Source organism: Engystomops pustulosus, chromosome 6 (assembly GCF_040894005.1).
Source record: "Engystomops pustulosus chromosome 6, aEngPut4.maternal, whole genome shotgun sequence".
NCBI classification, from domain to species: Eukaryota; Metazoa; Chordata; class Amphibia; order Anura; family Leptodactylidae; genus Engystomops; species Engystomops pustulosus.
The window spans coordinates 113858182-113877448 of record NC_092416.1 but is presented as its reverse complement, the minus strand read 5'-3'; the positions used below and the strand labels follow the sequence as shown (position 1 = coordinate 113877448).

Genomic DNA, 19267 nt, shown 5'->3' with positions numbered 1-19267 from the left:
TCTAGCCATTTGTCCACCAGTAAGTCTTCCACGCAGTCCATCCATGTCACCGAAATCAGCACTCCTCCGGCTCCTCCACCTCAGCCTCCTTCCCCCCAGTCTGCCCCCTCGCAGCAAAATTTGGCATTTGAAGCGGCATACTCTGAGGAACTGTTTTCTGGACCCTTCCCACAGTCTCAAACCACTTGTCCGGTTGCTGCTGAGCAATTTTCCGATGCCCAGGTTTTCCACCAGTCGCAGTCTGTGGGTGATGATGACATTATTGACGTAGTGGAAGAAGTGTGTAAAGAGGTGTCGGACGATGAGGAGACACGGTTGTCAGACAGTGGTGAAGTTGTTGTCAGGGCAGGAAGTCCGAGGGGGGAGCAGACTGAGGGATCGGAGGATGATGAGGTGACAGACCCAAGCTGGGTTGATAGGCCGGGTGAACACAGTGCTTCTGAGACGGAGGCGAGTCCTATAGCAGAACAGGTTGGAAGAGGCAGGGGTGGGGCCAGACGGAGAGGCAGGGCCAGAGCTGGTGCATCAGCGCCAAATGTTGCCCGTAGTCAAGCTCCCGTGGCGAGGGCTAGATTTTCAGAAGTCTGGAGGTTCTTTAAAGAAACACCGGATGACCGACGGACTGTGGTGTGCCTCCATCTTCGCCTCCACGATCCTCCACAGCATCCACCAGCGTTCAGCTCTCCATACCCCAGACGCTGGAGCGCAAAAGGAAGTATAGCGCAACCCACCCACACGCCCAAGCCCTCAACGTCCACATCTCCAAGTTGCTTAGCCTGGAGATGCTGCCCTATAGGCTGGTAGAGACCGAGGCCTTTCGAAACCTCATGGCGGCGGCCGCCCCTCGGTATTCGGTCCCCAGCCGTCACTACTTTTCCCGATGTGCCGTCCCAGCCCTGCACAAGCACGTGTCAGAGAACATCATCCGTGCCCTGACCAACGCCGTTTCTGACAAGGTCCACCTGACCACGGACACGTGGACGAGTGCTGCCGGGCAGGGCCACTATATATCGCTGACGGCACATTGGGTTAACTTGGTGGAGGCTGGGACCGAGTCTGACCCTGGGGCTGCTCATATACTGCCAACGCCGAGGATTGCGGGGCCTACCTTGGTCCAGGTCTCAAAGGCCTACTATGCCTCCTCCTCCGAATTACCATCCGTGGGCATGGCGCCATCAGTCGGTAGCTCTAGGCACAGCAGCAGTGCCATTGCTAAGCGACAGCAGGCGGTGCTCAAACTGCTGAGCCTAGGCGATAAAAGGCACACCGCCCAAGAGCTATTACAGGGCATCACGGCGCAGACTGATCTGTGGCTGGCACCGCTGAACCTGAAGCCAGGCATGGTTGTGTGTGACAACGGCCGTAACCTGGTGGCGGCTCTGCAACTCAGCAGACTGACACATGTGCCATGCCTGGCCCATGTGTTAAATCTCATAGTTCAGCGTTTCCTCAAGACATACCCCAATCTGTCTGATTTGCTCACAAAGGTGCGCCGCATCTGTGCGCATTTCAGGAAGTCCAGCACAGATGCTGCCACTCTCAGGGCAGCGCAGCGCCGCCTCCAACTGCCCGCTCACCGACTGTTGTGCGACGTGCCCACGAGGTGGAATTCAACATTAACCATGTTATCCAGAGTTTACCAGCAGCGCCGAGCGATTGTAGACTGCCAGATGTCAACTTCCACCAGAACTGGTAGTCAGGTCAGTCAGCTTCCTCAAGTCTACAATGAGGAGTGGACGTGGATGTCTGATATCTGTCAGGTGCTGAGTATCTTTGAGGAGTCAACACAGATGGTCAGTGGCGATGCCGCCATCATCAGCCTCACCATCCCGCTGCTTGGCCTGTTGAAAAACTCTCTGGTCAGCATGAAGTCGGAAGCTTTGCGCTCGTCACAAGAGACGGGGGAAGAAGATTCCCTTGTTGATAGCCAAAGCACCCTTAGGTCTGTTTCTCAGCGCATATCGGAGGAGGTGGAGGAGGATGAGGAGGAAGAGGAGGAGAATGTTGGCGAGACAGAAGAGGGGACCATTGTTCAGTCCTTCACTGTTCAGCGTGTATGGGCAGAAGAAGAGGAGTAGGAAATGGGCAGTCAGGCCAGTGAGGGGAGTGAATTCTTGCGCGTTGGGACTCTGGCACATATGGCAGATTTCATGCTAGGCTGCCTATCCCGTGACCCTCACGTTCAAAGAATTTATTCCAGCACCGATTACTGGGTATTCACTCTCCTGGACCCACGGTACAAGCAAAAACTTTCCACTCTCATCCCTGGAGAGGAAAGGAGTGTGAGAATGCATGAATACCAGCAGGCCCTGGTGCACAAGCTGAAATGGTATTTCCCTTCTGACAGCGCTAGCGGCAGAGGGCGTACTTCTGCGGGACAAGTAGCGAGGGAGAGTAGGCGAGCAGGCAGCTTGTCCAGCACTGGCAGGGGTACGCTTTACAAGGCCTTTGCCAGTTTTATGTCACCCCAGCAAGACACTGTCACCTGTCCCCAGTCTCGGCAGAGTAGGGCTGATCTTTACAGAAAGATGGTGAGGGAGTACGTAGCTGACCATACCATCGTCCTAAATGATCACACAGCTCCCTACAACTACTGGGTTTCAAAGCTGGACATGTGGCACGAACTGGCGCTGTACGCCTTGGAGGTTCTTGCCTGCCCTGCCGCTAGCGTGTTGTCCGAGCGGGTTTTCAGTGCAGCTGGTGGCATCATCACCGATAAGCGTACACGCCTGTCAACTGACAGCGCTGACAGGCTGACGCTTATCAAGATGAATAAAGCCTGGATTTCTCCGCATTTTCATTCTCCACCAGGTGAAAGAAGCTCAACCTGAATAATGTATGCACTCCTCCTCCTCATTGTCCTCCTTCTCCTCCTCTTTGTACACTAAAACATAGGAAACTGGCTATTTTTTGCCAGGGCCAACTGGCTCTAGCTATAGTACTCTATGTATTTAATTTTTCTGGAGGGCCACCTACCCGGTCCTCTGTTTTAAGCAATTTTTGGGAGTGCCACATACAGGCACTAAATCTTTTTAATTTTTCTGGAGGACCACCTACCTGCTCCTCTGGTTTGAAAACTTTTTTGGACTGCCACATACAGGCACTCAATTTATTAAATTTTTCTGGAGGACCACCTACCTGCTCCTCTGGTTTGAAAACTTTTTTGGACTGCCACATACAGGCACTATCCAAATTAAATTGTCTCCATAGCAGCCTCCACATGTCGTCTTTTTAGCTGGCTCCACATGTTGTCTCCATTGCTACCTCCACACGTCATCGCCATAGCTGCCTCCAAAAGTCGTCCATATAGCTGCCTCCATACATGGTCTCCTTATCAAACGAACTGTGTCAAGCAGAATTTTGGGTTGTTTTCATGGATTCCACATCAAACTTGTTAACTTTGTCGCCACCCTGTTGTGTAATCCACAAAATATACTGGCAAACTTTTATCATTTACCAATATTACTTCAGCGCTTCTTGCGCATCTGTTTACATTCCCCTCACCCGCCATATCCTAAACTTATAAGAACGCTACTACACTTGATCTTATACAAAAGGTTCTTAGAAGTGCTGTTTGGGGAGTAGCCCAGAGACAGGGGCTTGGATTGGCGAAATCTCGCCTGGCTGCGGAGCGCCAGCTCCATCTCAAGATCCAACTAACATAGTTTTAACTGCAGCACCTTTAATCTACTACTAGTTCACTGCCTCCATACATCGTCCCCTTATCAAACGAGCTGTGTCAGGCAGAATTTTCAGGTGTTTCACCAGATGCATTGTGGAACGCGGCCCATCTGTCGCCGCCATGCTGGAGACCTGAAGTTGCAATCATAGCAGCGCAATATGGATGCCCCATACTGTCTCTCTTAATCATGGAACCATTTCCGTAAAAACAATTAAAAATAGAACCACTATGCTATTCCATTATTCCTAGGTGAAATATTCAAACGACCCGGCCTGCTTTGAAAATTATAATTTTTTCAAAGTAAATGCTTCTGGCCCCCAGGCCCATTTTGGGTGGGGAGGAGCCGAGAGACAGGGGCTTGGACAGGCGAAAGCTCGCCTGGCAGTGGACCGCCAACTCCATCCCAAGATTAGGCAGCCTCAGAGGCATCCATGCATGCTGCCCCTGCTGTTTCCTGTCCATTTTGCCTCCACGATCCTCCACAGCGTCCACCAATGTCTCATTTCAACTCTCTATACCCCAGACGCTGGAGCACGAGAGGATATGCAGCACATCATCCCCTTATCAAACGAGCTGTGTCAGGCAGAATTTTCAGGTGTTTCACCAGATACATAGTGGAACTCGGCCCATCTGTCACCGCCATGCTGGAGACCTGAAGTTGCAATCATAGCAGTGCAATATGAATGCCCCATACTGTCGCTCTTAATCATGGAAGTCGTCTCCATGGCTGCCTCCACATGTCGTCCCCTTATCATAAGAGCTGTGTCAGGCTCATTTTTCGGGTGTTTCACCAGATACGTTATGGAACTTGGTCACTATGTCGACACCATGCTGTGTTATCGACTAAATATACCGTCAACCTTTTGTTCACATAGGAAATCATTTCACCTCCTTTGGTGAAACCTGAGTCCATTCAGGGTATGTCGCCATGAGACTCTCTAGCCTGCCACTGCTGCCGCTGCCTCTGCATGCCGTCCCCTATAGTGTCAGGGTCAATTATTGGATGTTTTAGATGCTATCTAGCCTCATTCGGTCACTCTGTCATGGTCATGCTGTTGCCCATAATTTTGGCATAATGGTGCGATTAAGCAGCCTCAGAGGCATCCATGCATGCTGCCCCTGCTGTTTCCTGTCCATTTCCGTGGTGTTTCCATCCTTTTCTGAGGTTCCCAGGTGTTTGGCCAAGCTTCCCTGTGCAGAGCTTTGGTCCCCATGAAAAATGCTCGAGTCTCCCATTGACTTCAATGGGGCTCGTTATTCGAGACGAGCACTCGAGCATCGGGAAAAGTTCGTCTCGAATAACGAGTACCCGAGCATTTTAGTGCTCGCTCATCTCTAGTGACTACCTCTTGAAGCTCACCAAAAGAATGCTAGGAGTATGCCAAGAGTGTGCAAAGCAGTAATCAAAGCAAAAGGTGGCTACTTTGAAGAACCTAGACTATAAGACATATTTTCACAGTTTTTTGGTAAGAATATAATTCCACGTGTTAATTCATAATTTTGATGCCTTCAGTGTGAATCTAAAATGTTTATAGTAATGAAAATACAGAAAACTATGTGAATGAGAAGGTGTGTGCAAACTTTTGTTCTGTACTGTATATACAAACATAACATAAGCAAAACTTCTGTTATAACAAAAGAGTAATACTTTATTTAACTTTTATTGAAGCTACACACATCCTGTTTCTCAATTTGCCAGTAGACCATGTTAATTTCCTCCATTAGGGGCTTAAGTGCTGCTATTCTGTCGTCTTGAAGGAGGGCTGTTTCACTTCTGATCTACGAGTAGAAAATCAAACATATAAAGCCATTCCATGATGCAGACATAAACCTGAATTTTACCGAGACCTATTAACAAACAAAAATAGAGCAATTTGAAATAAAAACTTCTGGAGAAGAAGCTGCTCCCTCTAAATATACATTATCTTCTTCCACACAATGACATCAATAGATCTCGATATAAAATATAAAACTATGTATCTATGCTGACAGGTCAGGTTGTAACTCGCAATTGCCTCTCTCTTGTAACACTGCAGGGATAAGCAATTTTTCTTTAGCAGCTCACACAGGCCTTGTATGCTACTTTCAAAGAGATGTGAATGTCTGTAAGGACAAGATGGAGGCGACCAGTCACCATGGAGACAGGATCTATAGCACAGAGAGGACCTGTATGTTTTATTTTACAAGCAGCAGCTCAAATCAGGTCAGAAGCCACTTATCCCTGCAAGCAGTGTGGTCACTGGCACCAGCGGAGGAAGAGCTCCCCTTGTGGCCACTTAATAAATTACACCCAGCAAAGGATACTCCATTTCCTCTGTCAGTGAACACTGAAAAGTGGCTATACAAAATGGCAGCCACTCACAAGTTATATCTGAAATAACTGTTTCTGTCATCGAGGGCAATGGCGTCAATGTGCCCATCATAAAGAACTGTTCATTTATTTTTTCCAATACATAAAGCACATAAATATAAAACTGTGGGAAAAAGAGCAATGGACTAAGGGTGTGCGCTGCTTGCAGGGTTGTCATTATACAAAATGGACCCACATTGACAAGTGGTGGTAGACTGTATGATAATCAGAGTGGTTATTTTGTGCAGACATTTTCTGTTACTTATTCTATAAATTTTTATGACTTTCTGACAATCCAGAATATTTAACAGTTCTCTATCAAGACAATCATTTCACCAGTTGGATGGAATGTAACACATATGCAGTCGGTAGAGGTTGGGTTCACAGTGTCCATTTACATTTCCATTACCTATATTAGTTCCATGGATTCAAATAGCGGTTCATTTGACAAAATAATGATTTCCCTTGTTTATGCTCAGTAAATTATGACCTTGTTGCCCATAAAAATACATCTAGAAACCTTCCTCAATTTCTCACAGTTCACAGCTACTGGGTCCGCCAGACCTTCCGTTATTAATAGTGGATTAAAATCGCACAGTAGCCCATGTCTTTATTTCTCCCTGCACAGCAGCCCCCCAGCCACCCACAGTGTAGAACTGAAAGTGCAGCAGTACTTTCATTCTCAACATTAGTGGGTGTTTTAGAGTAAAACGACCATTCTTAAAATCATGCTATATCCTAGCAACATGCCATAAATTTATTAGAAGGGAATATCCCTTTTTTGACTCTTTCATATCTTTTATATCTTAGTTCTGTCAGTAAAAAATAAATTAAAAATTACAGCACTTGGATCATTTTAGTCAATGGAGCAATTCCCCATAAAAGTCTATGGAATTATAAAAAAAAAAATCAACCATGTCATCCATGTTTTTGTGCTGTCCATTTTTCACAGTGGTAATAATTAGAAATTAAAAATTCCAAGGATAGCATCCTTTTTGCGGAAGCAGAAAAAAAACAAGAACACAAAAACTAAACATGGACCAAACACAGGTCAGTCAGGTAAATGAGCAAGGATGTACAATTGTCCATTTTCATGGTCATGTGAAACCAGCCTATAGCCAGGGGCACACAGGCTGTTATTACATAGGTTACCTGCAGTACAATCATGTGTGGCTAAAACAGTGGAATTTACCATAATTTAACAGCATAGTATGGAATTTATAAGCCATATGCAGTTAAAAACAGGATTTAGATTCTGAAACATGTTAATCATTGCTGAAGATATTGCCACAACAATATCCCAAATTAACCCAAACATTTTTAAATGGTTTCTGCTATTAATAATAAATTAATAATAATTCCTTAATTTATATAGCATTCTGATCCACGTGTCACCATCCTAGGACTCATCTTTATCTGCTACACACAAAAAGCTCAAATGCCCATTACCCTTATGGTATTATCATAACATAATTGTCTGTTATGACTGAGTTATATGGGAGGTGGGTGAGGTACTGGCAAAAGGACACAACATTAAAGTCTGATCAACAAGGGTTCAGCTGCAACAAACTTCTTGCCTCACACTCCAACCAAATGATGTTCCATCAAAAAATAATTTGAGAAACCATTGATCTCCATGAGCAATAACAGCTGCCTGGGGTTATAGAGCTGAAATTATTAGAAGGCTAAGCAAAATAGCAGAACATTCAATTAGATCATCCAATCCCCTACCAATGATTCTGCCGATATTAGGAATAGGGGTTATTTATAATTCTTATACTTTTCCACTAAATGTAATAAGGTAAATGAGACCAAAACCCCCTACTTCCACTAAATGTAATAAGGTAAATGAGACCCCCCCCCTTGCTGTTCACTTCTGCCACCCAGTGGTGCAGCTGAGGAACATTAGGAACTTTAAAGGGTATTCTCATATGGGTATTGTCATATACATACATTTCTTCAATTGCGTGTTATAAAAAAAAGTACGTGTGAAGATAATTCCCCATAAATTTCGTCATGTCTTCCCTAAGAAACAAGGTTGTCCTTGGATATGACCACATCTGCTGAGGGGATTGCACAATGAAACAAATTGTTTTTGCATATGAAATGGCTATGAGTTAGGGTGGATTCATACTGAAGTCGGTCAGTGAATGGTGGACCATGAAGAATCCTGTGGCACAATCCAACATCAAAGCTGGAGATTGATCTCTATTAGAGATGACGAGATTGATGCTCGTTCGATTATGAGCGTACTCGAAATGGCTTGTTGCTCGGACGAGTATTTCGCCTGCTCGAGAACGAGCTTTCACTTAAGGAAACACAGTGAAGAACACAGTGAACACAGGATTAGAGATGAGCGAGCACTAAAATGCTCGGGTGCTCGTTATTCGAGACAAACTTTTCCCGATGCTCGAGTGCTCGTCTCGAATAACGAGCCCCATTGAAGTCAATGGGAGACTCGAGCATTTTTCAAGGGGACCAAGGCTCTGCACAGGGAAGCTTGGCCAAACACCTGGGAACCTCAGAAAAGGATGGAAACACCACGGAAATGGACAGGAAACAGCAGGGGCAGCATGCATGGATGCCTCTGAGGCTGCTTAAATGCACCATTATGCCAAAATTATGGGCAACAGCATGGCCATGACAGAGTGACAGAATGAAGCTAGATAGCATCTAAAACATCCAATAATTGACCCTGACACTATAGGGGACGGCATGCAGAGGCAGCGGCGGCAGGCTAGAGAGTGGCATGGCGACATACCCTAAATGGACTCAGGCTTCAAACCAATGGGTGGCAGAGAGGAACCAAAGGAGGTGAGCAAGAAGCGCTCAAATAATATCGGTACATGATAAAAGTTTGCCAGTATATTTTGTGGATTACACAGCAGGGTGGCGACAAAGTTAACATGGAAGCCATGAAAACAACCCAAAATTCTGCCTGACACAGCTCGTTTGATAAGGGGACCATGTATGGAGGCAGTGAACTAGTAGTAGATTAAAGGTGCTGCAGTTAAAACTATGTTAGTTGGATCTTGGCATGGAGCTGGCACTCCGCTGCCAGGCGAGCTTTCGCCAATCCAAGTCTCTAGGCTACTCCCCAAACAGCACTTCTAAGAACCTTTTGTATAAGATCAAGTGTAGTAGCGTTCTTATAAGTTTAGGATATGGCGGGTGAGGGGAATGTAAACAGATGCGCAAGAAGCGCTGAAATAATATTGGTAAATGATAAAAGTTTGCCAGTATATTTTGTGGATTACACAGCAGGGTGGCGACAAAGTTAACAAGTTTGTTGTGGAAGCCATGAAAACAACCCAAAATTCTGCCTGACACAGCTCGTTTGATAAGGGGGCCATGTATGCCTACAGTTCATGCCAGTCGCTGCACTGGCTGCCAGTCTCCTTTTGAATACAGTTTAAAATAATAACCCTCATCCATAAAGCTCTGTATAATGCTGCACCCCCCTACCTCTCCTCTCTTATCTCAGTCTATCGCCCAACCCGTGCTCTTAGATCCGCCAGTGATCTTAGATTAACCTCTACCCTAGTGCGGACCTCCCACTCGCGTCTCCAAGACTTCTCTAGAGCTGCACCAATTCTATGGAATGCTCTGCCCCGGACTATCAGACTAATACCTAACCTCCAAAGTTTCAAACGTGCTCTTAAAACCCATTTCTTTAGGCAAGCCTATAACACTCATTAACTGCATGAAGTTTTAACTCTTCTACTAACCCGTCCTGTGTCGTCCTCCCATCTGTTATCCAGCAACCAACAGGCACCAGACTTCTCTGCAGTCCCATTCACCCTGGACCTGGTATATAAGATGACGGCTGAGTGGTTCAAGCGACAGCAATTCCATTTATTATATTTTGTTCTATTCCCTAAGAAGAATGGCTTCACCATTAAATATTCTTTTACCTCGTGTTACCCCATCATCTTCATAAACCGTAAGCTCTGGCGAGCAGGGACCTCACTCCTGTTGTTCCATACAAATGTTGTGCTCTGTTACATTACATTTGTATTTGTTTCCTATGATTTGTAAAGCGCTACGGAATATGATGGCGCTATATAAATAAAGATTATTATTATTATTATTATTATGGAGGCAGTGAACTAGTAGTAGATTAAAGGTGCTGCAGTTAAAACTATGTTAGTTGGATCTTGGGATGGAGCTGGCGCTCCGCTTCCAGGCGAGCTTTCGCCAATCCAAGCCCCTGTCTCTAGGCTACTCCCCAAACAGCACTTCTAAGAACCTTTTGTATAAGATCAAGTGTAGTAGCGTTCTTATAAGTTTGGGATATGGCGGGTGAGGGGAATGTAAACAGATGCGCAAGAAGCGCTGAAATAATATCCGTAAATGATAAAAGTTTGCCAGTATATTTTGTGGATTACACAGCAGGGTGGCGACAAAGTTAACAAGTTTGATGTGGAATGCCCTGTAATAGCTCTTGGGCGGTGTGCCTTTTATCGCCTAGGCTCAGCAGTTTGAGCACCGCCTGCTGTCGCTTAGCGACGGCACTGCTGCTGTGCCTAGAGCTACCGACTGATGGCGCCATGCCCACGGATGGTAATTCGGAGGAGGTGGAGGAGGGGTGGGAGGAGGAGGAGGCATAGTATGCCTGAAAGACCTGGACCGAGGTAGGCCCCGCAATCCTCGGCGTCGGCAGTATATGACCAGCCGCAGGGTCAGACTCGGTCCCAGCCTCCACCAAGTTAACCGTCAGCGATATATAGTGGCCCTGCCCGGCAGCACTCGTCCACGTGTCCGTGGTCAGGTGGACCTTGTTAGAAACGGCGTTGGTCAGGGCACGGATGATGTTGTCTGACACGTGCTGGTGCAGGGCTGGGACGGCACATCGGGAAAAGTAGTGGCGGCTGGGGACCGAATACCGAGGGGCGGCCGCCGCCATGAGGTTGCGAAAGGCCTCGGTCTCTACTAGCCCATAGGGCAGCATCTCCAGGCTAAGCAATCTGGAGATGTGGACATTAAGGGCTTGGGCGTGCGGGTGGGTTGCACTATATTTCCGTTTCCGCTCCAGCGTCTGGGGTATGGAGAGCTGAACGCTGGTGGATGCTGTGGAGGATCGTGGAGGCGACGATGGGGTTTTTGTGCCAGGGTCCTGGGCAGGGGGCTGACTATCAGCTGACACAGGGGAAGGAGCAGTGGTGTGCATGGCCGGAGGTGAACGGGCTTGGTGCCACTGAGTGGGGTGTTTAGCATTCATATGCCTGCGCATACTGGTGGTAGTTAAGCTAGTAGTGGTGGAACCCCTTCTGATCCTGGTTTGGCAAAGGTTGCACACCACAGTCCGTCGGTCATCCGGTGTTTCTTTAAAGAACCTCCAGACTTCTGAAAATCTAGCCCTCGCCACGGGAGCTTGACTACGGGCAACATTTGGCGCTGATGCACCTGCTCTGGCCCTGCCTCTCCGTCTGGCCCCACCACTGCCTCTTCCAACCTGTTCTGGTCGAGGACTCTCCTCCGTCTCAGAAGCATTGTGTTCACCCGGCCTCTCAACCCAGCTTGGGTCTGTCACCTCATCATCCTCCGATCCCTCAGTCTGCTCCCCCCTCGGATTTCCTGCCCTGACAACAACTTCACCACTGTCTGACAACCGTGTCTCCTCATCGTCGGACACCTCTTTACACACTTCTTCCACTACGTCAAGAAGGTCATCATCACCCACAGACTGCGACTGGTGGAAAACCTGGGCATCGGAAAATTGCTCAGCAGCAACCGGACAAGTGGTTTGTGACTGTGGGAAGGGTCCAGAAAACAGTTCCTCAGAGTATGCCGGTTCAAATGCCAAATTTTCCTGGGAGGGGGCAGACTGGGGGGGGAGGAGGCTGAGGTGCAGGAGCTGGAGGAGTGCCGATTTCGGTGACATGGGTGGACTGCGTGGAAGACTGACTGGTGGACAAATTGCTCGAAGCATTGTCGGCAATCCACGACATCACCTGTTCGCACTGTTCTGGCCTCAACAGTGCTCTACCACGAGTCCCAGTAACTTCAGACATGAACCTAGGGAGTGTAGCTCTGCGGCGTTCCCCTGCTCCCTCATCAGCAGGTGGTGTCTCACCCCGCCCAGGACCACGGCCTCTGACCCCTGCAGTAGTTGGACGCCCACGTCCCCGCCCTCGTCCTCTACCCCTAGCCCTCGGGTTAAACATTTTGAAAATGAAAGTTAACTTTTTTTGTTTTTTTGTGTTTTTTTTTTTTTTGTGTTTTTTAGTTTTTAAAACCAAACGATGCTATCCTATTGCTATGGCTATTTTCTAGCCAAGTATGAAAGCACACTGCTATGCCAGATGAGATGACGCTGAGTTATGAAAAAATAAACGTAAAATAAAAAGTAAATGGCAGACTGTGCCTAATTGAAATCCAACCCCTAATAAATTTTCCCACTTCGGTCTTTGCGATGGATATGTGCGTCAGTAAGCGCTAAACACAACGGTCGCAAGTCTCACTACAAATTCCTCACAATATGGTAGTAGATGCACTGCAGCAAGGACAGCCACCAGCAGATCAACCAGAAATAAAATATATATAACGCTATTGTAGGCGTAAGTAAGCCGTTTAGATTCTCCTTTGGCTATTTTCTAGCCAAGTATGAAAGCACACTGCTATGCCAGATGAGATGACGCTGAGTTATGAAAAAATAAACTTAAAATAAAAAGGAAATGGCAAACTGTGCCTAATTGAAATCCAACCCCTAATAAATTTTCCCACTTCGGTCTTTGCGATGGATATGTGCGTCACTAAGCGCTAAACACAAAGGTCGCAAGTCTCACTACAAATTCCTCACAATTTGGTAGTAGATGCACTGCAGCAAGGACAGCCACCAGCAGATCAACCAGAAATAAAATATATATAACGCTATTGTAGGCGTAAGTAAGCCGTTTGGATTCTCCTATGGCTATTTTCTAGCCAAGTATGAAAGCACACTGCTATGCCAGATGAGATGACGCTGAGTTATTAAAAAAATAAAGGTAAAATAAAAAGAAACTGGCAGACTGTGCCTACTTGAAATCAAACCCCTAATAAATTTTCCCACTTCGGTCTTTGCGATGGATATGTGCGTCACTAAGCGCTAAACACAAAGGTCGCAAGTCTCACTACAAATTCCTCACAATTTGGTAGTAGATGCACTGCAGCAAGGACAGCCACCAGCAGATCAACCAGAAATAAAATATATATAACGCTATTGTAGGTGTAAGTAAGCCGTTTGGATTCTCCTATGGCTATTTTCTAGCCAAGTATGAAAGCACACTGCTATGCCAGATGAGATGACGCTGAGTTATTAAAAAAATAAACGTAAAATAAAAAGAAACTGGCAGACTGTGCCTAATTGAAATCAAACCCCTAATAAATTTTCCCACTTCGGTCTTTGCGATGGATATGTGCGTCACTAAGCGCTAAACACAAAGGTCGCAAGTCTCACTACAAATTCCTCACAATTTGGTAGTAGATGCACTGCAGCAAGGACAGCCACCAGTAGATCAACCAGAAATAAAATATATATAACGCTATTGTAGGCGTAAGTAAGCCGTTTGGATTCTCCTATGGCTATTTTCTAGCCAAGTATGAAAGCACACTGCTATGCCAGATGAGATGACGCTGAGTTATTAAAAAAATAAACGTAAAATAAAAAGAAACTGGCAGACTGTGCCTAATTGAAATCAAACCCCTAATAAATTTTCCCACTTCGGTCTTTGCGATGGATATGTGCGTCACTAAGCGCTAAACACAAAGGTCGCAAGTCTCACTACAAATTCCTCACAATTTGGTAGTAGATGCACTGCAGCAAGGACAGCCACCAGCAGATCAACCAGAAATAAAATATATATAACGCTATTGTAGGCGTAAGTAAGCCGTTTGGATTCTCCTATGGCTATTTTCTAGCCAAGTATGAAAGCACACTGCTATGCCAGATGAGATGACGCTGAGTTATGAAAAAATAAACGTAAAATAAAAAGTAAATGGCAGACTGTGCCTAATTGAAATCAAACCCCTAATAAATTTTCCCACTTTGGTGTTTGAGGTGGATATGTGTGTCACTAAGAGCTAAACACAACGGTAGCAAGTCCCCCTGCAAATTCCTCACAATATGGTACTAGCTGCAAATAAAAAAAAAAAAAAGTATAACGTTATTGTAGCCCTAAGAAGGGCTGTTGGGTTCTTGTAGAATCACTCCTGCCTAACACTATTCTAATTGAACAGCCTAACGCTTTCCCTGACCAGCAGCAGCTCTCTCCCTAGTGGCATCCAGACACAGAATGATCCGAGCAGCGCAGGCAGGGGCTAGTCTATTCCAGGGTCACCTGATCTGGCCAGCCAACCACTGCTATCGACGTGTAAGGGTACCACGTCATGCTGGGTGGAGTGCAGAGTCTCCTGGCTTGTGATTGGCTCTGTTTCTGGACGCCAAAAAGCAAAACGGCGGGAGCTGCCATTTTCTCGAGTGGGCGAAGTATTCGTCCGAGCAACGAGCAGTTTCGACTACGCTAATGCTCGAACGAGCATCAAGCTCGGACGAGTATGTTCGCTCATCTCTACACAGGATCATTTAAGGATCATTAAGGATCATTTAAGTGTAGAACACAGTGAAGAACACAGTGAACACTTTGCAGATGTTTCCATACATCTGCTAACTTATCAGAAGACATTAGTGCAGAAAGGTGTTCTTCACAATGGTATGTGAAGAACAATGGTGTCATTTACTAAGCGTGTTACCCGAATATTTCCGATTTGCCCGATTTCCCCTGAATTGTCCTGGGATTTTGGCGCACGCGATCGGATTGTGGCGCATCGGTGCTGGCATGCACGCGACGGAAATCGGGGGGCGTGGCCGAACGAAAACCCGACGGATTCGGAAAAAACGCCGCATTAACAAAAAAAAAAATCTATTGCGGAGCTTGCACTTACCTTCACTTAGCCCGGCTCGGTGAACTCCAGTGCGTTCCGATGCTTTTCAGCGCAGTAGCGCCACCTGGTGGACAGCAGAGGAACTACCTTAATGAATCCCGGCCGGACCCCAATCCAGCGCAGAGAACGCGCCGCTGGATCGCGAATGGATCGTGTACCTAAATCTGCCCCATTATGTGTGAAGAACACATTGAAGAACGCAGATGTTTAACCTGGGTCATTCTCCTTTTTGAAGTTCCACGAATATTCCATTGAATAAAAAAAAACTAAGAAACAGGACTGACTTCCTTATTTCTCAATAAAATGACACATTTTATTGGTCCCCTTGAAAAATGCTCGAGTCTCCCATTGACTTCAATGGGGTTCGTTATTCGAAACAAGCACTCGAGCATCGGGAAAAGTTCGACTCGAGTAACGAGCACTCGAGCATTTTAGTGCTCACTCATCTCTAATCTCTATGCATAATTTTGATACATGATGCACAAATTTCTTGTTTCCTTGATATGCAGCGGAGACAACAGTCTCCGTGACACAACACTTATATGTTCTAAGATCAAGCATATTTCTTGCAGCCTTTCTGTATGCCCCACAGCTGTCTTGTGTTAATGAATGTTGAATATTGGTGGTTGGGCACCTCAATAACACATGTCTGGCCATCACTGACAGACTGCGGGGATGGTCAATCCAATGCCATGTAATCTCATTTCTCAGGAACAACATGGATACATTTATGGGAAATTATCTTCACATGGGTGAATTTTTTAATAACATAAAATTGATGATTTGTCTGCAGTAACCCAATGGTTAATGCAGACATGTGGTAAGCTGGAGTAGTCAGTTTGGTCTATGTTGGCCTAGCTAGCATAGACACCTTTGTAATGTCCGCACTAGGCCAGCTTATTATGGAGTAGGGGTAGGCTGGTAGTGGGACTCCTACTCCACCTGGGCTTGGGTCCTGGGTTTCTGTATAGCCCACAGGTGCAGGTCACAGGTCTCGTTAGAGCCAGATTTAGACTGCAGGCCAGAAGCAGTAGGCGAGGCACTACCTGGAGAGCTGAAGTCTTCACACAGCGAAGGTAACTGAGTGCCTCCTGATATTCTGCTGGCCAAGAGCGTGTGCCAGGCAGCCTGGTACGTGTATAGTTAGGTGCTGTTATTCAAGTCAAAGCAAACTATTTCTGTACCTGGTTATAGACTTTTTCATATTTAATGTTTTCAGGGTACAGTATTCTGGACCTAATTAAGGGAACCAACCAATCTGCTTTTATTCAATACCTATAGCTTCTGCCTGGGCAGTGCGATGCTGATGAACCTGGTTTTACATTTTTCTTCACTTATTATATTCAGTGTTACAGGTGCAGTGTTAAAAGAATAAGATCTTTGCACCAGCTGGTGCTCTACAGTGTTTCCCAACCTTTTCTGTAGCCCCCTTTTATAATGCTCCTTTTTCTATTAGGGCCCGGTGGCACCTATAATGTTCCCTTTTCACTGTGAGGGCAAAAAATAATATACATATCACAAATATACAAGTATAAGTCAACCCTATGCGAGGTACCTAATTTTACTTAGCCTCGAGTATACCCCTAAAGTGGGAAATGCAGCCTTTCCTCATAAATGAAATGTCCAGCAACAGCCTCACTTCATTAACTGAATGTCCGGCAGCAGCCTTCCTTCATTAATTAAATGTCCACAGTAGTCTCCCTTTATTCACTAAATGCCCATCAGCAGGGTCCATCCATTAATGAAATGTCCACAGTAGAGTCCTCCCCATTAGTAACATTTCCAGCAGCAGCCTTCCCTCATTAGTAAAATAAACACAGCGGAGCCTCCTCTAAGGCAAGGTCCCCAGCAGTGCTCCCCCTAATGATGCATACCCAGCAATGCTATACAATAATAGAAATAAAAAATGTGACACTTCTTTCTGCTTTCTTCCTCCTTGGAGATTTTAAGCACAACAGGTACTTAATTAAGACATCACAGCATTGGAATTCCAGTGGTGGATCAATCCCACAACACAACCAGTATTCATGAAAATAGAAGGAACACTCATCATCTTCTGGTCCAAAAAAATCTTTAAAGATCGAGTGAGTGCTGCCCGTGTTCCTTCTATTTTCATGAATACCTAGCTGTGCTCCCTGCAATAAAATGTCACAACCAGCGCTCCCCCCATTAAAAAAATGTCCCCATCAGTGCTCCCCGCATTAATGAAAGGCACATTAGTAATGCTCCCTCATTAATGAAATGCCCTCACTAGTGCTCCCCCATTAATGAACTGCCCAATGTAATGTCCATGGAGGAGGCCCCAGCTGTTTACATCATAGCGAGTGTGAGCCGACAGAGAGCATGGACATGCCTCTGTACACGCTTCCGGGAAGCTGAGAAGAGAAGAAGCCAGAGCCGCGTGGTGAAGAGGAGCGCCAGTTAATTCAGGGTGTTGCAATGCTCTACACAATGATATTTGTGGGGTGTTGTAGGAGCTGGTAGACTTCCTTTAAATCATGAGATAAGAGATGTAAGTTTTGAAGCACAAGTACATCGGGGAGGAGAATGGAAGCTCCTGTGGCCATTAGACACAATGGGAGCGTATGGGACTAGTAAACTGTGCATGAACTTTGATTCTATCAGCATCCTATGAAGAGTTAACTATTTTACGGAGGGTGCTGATTGGTTATTTTTCCTGAGGTGTTTCGCCTGGATACTAAGGTCTTTTCTAGTTTTAGGTGTCATCTGCCCTGTGCTCTGGTTGCTATGCAACGGGAGAAGCTTTAGAAGTGAGCAACCTTGCGGGAAGAGGAGAGACCATTTATAGTTGTGTCCACTGTCCACCCAGCTGCCAGTTTTGACCCAGCAGTGTGAGGCACCGCGCTCCCGCCCCTTATATGTCTTTTCTCTTCCCGCTGTCACGTGCTTTATTAGAGGGATGTGTTCAGAGGCTTGTTTTGTTTTAGTTGATTTCTATATATTCATTCAATTGACAGAGCTTGAGTACGGAGTTCACATGCTGAGCTCACAATATTAAAGTAAGTTTATATTTGAGTTTTGAAAATTATTATTAAAGGTGTTCTAAATTAAATTGTTTTCCTTTAAAAGCACAGCGGCCAATATTTGTCAAATAAAGTCGTTGTTTTGTGTTTTATTTTATTAATATTAAGGTTGTGAACAAAGGTTGTTCAAAGGTTGTGCATTTGGTAACAAACACTTATTGTTGGTTAACAAGGCAAAACATGCAAAAAAACGATCGCAAGCATGTAGGTGTAAACGCATCTGTGCTCAGGAGTTACAACGCACTTCAATTGCGCTTCAAAATGTAATTTGAGTTTAACGTGTGAAGGCAGCCTTATAGGTAACGCACTGATTCATTTATTAACCCCTTCACTTTCTCTGGCGTGGGAGGTGTACAAAGAGGGTTTAGAGGTTTTATACACAGGTGGGGTTTGCTGCATTTTGCATCAAACATCCACGGCTAATAAACGCGGTCAGTGCTAGCACCAATCGCGGGTATTAACCTTTCCGATGCTGCCAGCAAAGCTGCCAACCGCACAGCCATCTTGGTTCCGATCGTCACTCCCCCGAACATCATCGGGGCGGCGATTGGTTGCCATAACCCGAGGCTGTCTGGTTTTTGAAGATACATTACACTGAACCAGTGGCTCGTTGCAAAAATATCATATACTGCAATACAGTTAAATTGCAGTATGTGGTAGGAACAATCAGACCATCTAAGGTTAATGTACCCTAAAATAATAAAAATGTACAAACTTAAAAGTTTAAATCACCACCCATATTCTAGAACTGATATAAAAAATGACAGCAAAAATCACAAACACAATAGGTATCACCGCTTCTCAAAATGCCTGATCTATCTGAATATACAAAAAAGTGAGGAAAATGTTTTTTTTGCCAGTTTCACCACATTTGGAATTTTATTCCAGCTTCCTAGTACACAGCATGGAATAATAAATAACGTCACTGAGAATTAAAATTTGTTATGCCCTCACACAGCTCTGTACACATAAACATTGAAAAAGTTAGGGATTTTGGAAGTTGGAGAGCGATAAAAGACAGTTAAAAACCCTCTGTCCTTAAGGGGTTAACTACAACTGCTGATTATGTTTGGTTTGTGATCATGAAGAATGTTCTGCAATGCTCACACGGTAGCAGCAGATTCAGCAAACTAGAAGGGTCATGGAGATAGCTGGTCCACAGGAAGGTTGTACACAGCCTGGTAGTAGCTTCAGGCTGGGCTGGTAGACCAAATGGTGGTTCCCTGCTCTGGGTCTCCGGACTTGCCCTGGGTGCTAGGCAGTGGTCTG

The 19267-nt window shown here is 45.6% G+C and overlaps 1 long non-coding RNA gene across 3 annotated transcripts in view; it reads right to left on the bottom strand.

Moving 5' to 3' along the window:
- The window catches only part of LOC140064097 (uncharacterized), an 83810-nt gene that overhangs the window by 46196 nt on the left and 18347 nt on the right, over positions 1-19267 (bottom strand). Inside the window, exon 2 of one of the 3 annotated variants that reach the window (XR_011847703.1) lies at positions 5331-5461. This is a non-coding gene — a long non-coding RNA (uncharacterized lncRNA). The remainder of the gene's footprint in view (positions 1-5330; positions 5462-19267) is intronic. The other 2 variants (XR_011847704.1, XR_011847702.1) reach the window with 2 other exon arrangements.